At 34.1% G+C, this 2,253-nt stretch overlaps 1 protein-coding gene across 2 annotated transcripts in view; it reads left to right on the forward strand.

The window, feature by feature from the left end:
• The window catches only part of LOC117125505 (probable nuclear hormone receptor HR38), a 22,192-nt gene that overhangs the window by 9,601 nt on the left and 10,338 nt on the right, over positions 1-2,253 (forward strand). The window lies entirely within an intron of this gene.

Genomic DNA, 2,253 nt, shown 5'->3' on the forward strand with positions numbered 1-2,253 from the left:
ACGACAACAGTGATGCAATGATGATTTACGAAAGAGGATGATGATGATAATGACAATAACGAAGACGGTAATGATGCAATAATTGTTAGGATGATTTAGGGTGATTTTAAGATCGTGGTAGAAATGATGATGATAGTGATGATGAGTGGTTTTGGTCATGGTAGTGGTGAAGGGTGGTTGTGGTCATAGTTGCGATGATTAGGCGAAATTGCGGTGGTCTTGATGGTCGGTAGTGGCAAACATAACAGCAATGCCGTAGCCAGCTATTGGGACAGTTGGGAGAGTCCCACACAATTTTTCTAATAAAGAATGGGTCCACATTTTTAAAAATGAGTCTAAATTATGCAGTTTTATGCATAAATGAGTCCACTTTTTGAAAAATGGGTCCACGTTTCTCATATTTAGCCTAAAATGGGTAAACTTTTAAGAAATGAGTTCAGATTTTTCATATTTTTGCGTAAAATCGGTCAACATTTAAGAAAATGGGTCCACATTATTTGAATTTAGGCCTACGCGTAAAGTGGGCCCACCCTGATATTTTCCCGCACAGTCTGAAAATCCTGGCTACGGTATGCATAACAGTACTCATGACAATAATGATCATTGTGACAAATGGTGATATTGGAAAGGATAGCACGGGACGGGAAGTTTATCGAACCATGGTGGGTTTTTAATCTGTCCCAATTAGTCATCCTGGCAGATAATACGTGACCGGCGAACAATTAACTCAAAACGTATTCCATTTTTGGTCACCGATGAAAAATACTGACACCGGATATTACCATCATTAACTGAATAGGGAGACTACCTGATTGTTAAGATGCTCCAAAAATAATTTGGTGTCATAAGTTGAAATGCAGAAACGGTATAGAATTAGTTCCTCGACTGGAAGCAACACCCAGCCTCAGCTAGCCTCTGAATGACTCGTTAACCGTATATATTCACATTTCAATAATTTAATACGAACTGCAACAGTCGTCAATCATGATGAATCTAGGCTTATATGAATCTCTAAATCTAAATTTTATTTATGAGGATTAGTTAATAAGTTTTTATCGTGAGTGTGGGGGTTAGGGATGGGGTATCAGAATGTAAAGACGACATGTAGGCCAACTTGTCCGAGTCTGTCATCAGAGATCTACATCATAACATTCCAATATCCTTGTGATATTTTAGGCCTACTTACGGTACTGATGGTGGGTGTGATAGAACAATAATATTAATAATAATAGCTATTAAATATTAATAATAAACGAAATGCAATTATTATAAAGATAAAATAGGAATATATCAATCAAATCTAATTTTGAATTATGGTAATTAGATCAAAATTAATTATAATACGTCATAGTGGTAATTTAGAACGTGAATAATCCTGCTTAATTCACTCTGTCTTTCATCGTTTGGGAATCTATTCAGCGGCAACATATGCTAGTTTTATTGTGTGAAATATGAATTTTATGTATACAAAATTGTTTGCATTTATAAATATATTGCCGCAAATATACTAGTAATCACAACCGATTAAAGAAAAACCATGCATGAGATTGAAAGGGAAAAATCGTGAATAATTTTAACAGATGTGTATGTGCGTACTAAGTACAACAAACCTAACGCTAACCTACTCCAATACAGCGAAAATGTTTTAATCAAGAACATGCGCACAGTATTATGCGCACCTCATTAGTTATATAATGTTAGATGGTCATAACAATATTGCGTAATATACACATACATGGGCTATAGGCCTATACGATAGGCCTATCGACATGACGGTGCCCACCCTCTGCATTCCGCCAACATCATGCATACCATTTTGCGTATGGTAGACCTACACAGATGATATATATTGACAATTCATAATTTTATTTCACTCAGAGACTGATAGGCCTGTATACATATGTATATGTAGAGTATTTAATATATTTATATAGTGCATATATAAAATATATTGATAGTATATATATATTCCGTATTATGCTTATATATTCTCTATTATGTTGGATATATTTATATTTATTTATAACACTCAGTACTATATGGCCTATATCAATACAAATAAACATATGTTTGCACATACAATTATGGGCCAATTTGCATTCTTATATGCCTATATACACACACACGCACGCACGCACACCTCCCCACACACACACACATATATATATATATAAATTAAAATATGAAAAAAATAAACACTCTAAATCGTCTTGCGATTAAGCTTTAAATATATATAATTAATTTTGTAAACGT

This window comes from Anneissia japonica, unplaced genomic scaffold, assembly GCF_011630105.1.
Source record: "Anneissia japonica isolate Jap-2015-1 unplaced genomic scaffold, ASM1163010v1 scaffold7731_len1735946_cov199, whole genome shotgun sequence".
In the NCBI taxonomy this organism is placed as follows: Eukaryota; Metazoa; Echinodermata; class Crinoidea; order Comatulida; family Comatulidae; genus Anneissia; species Anneissia japonica.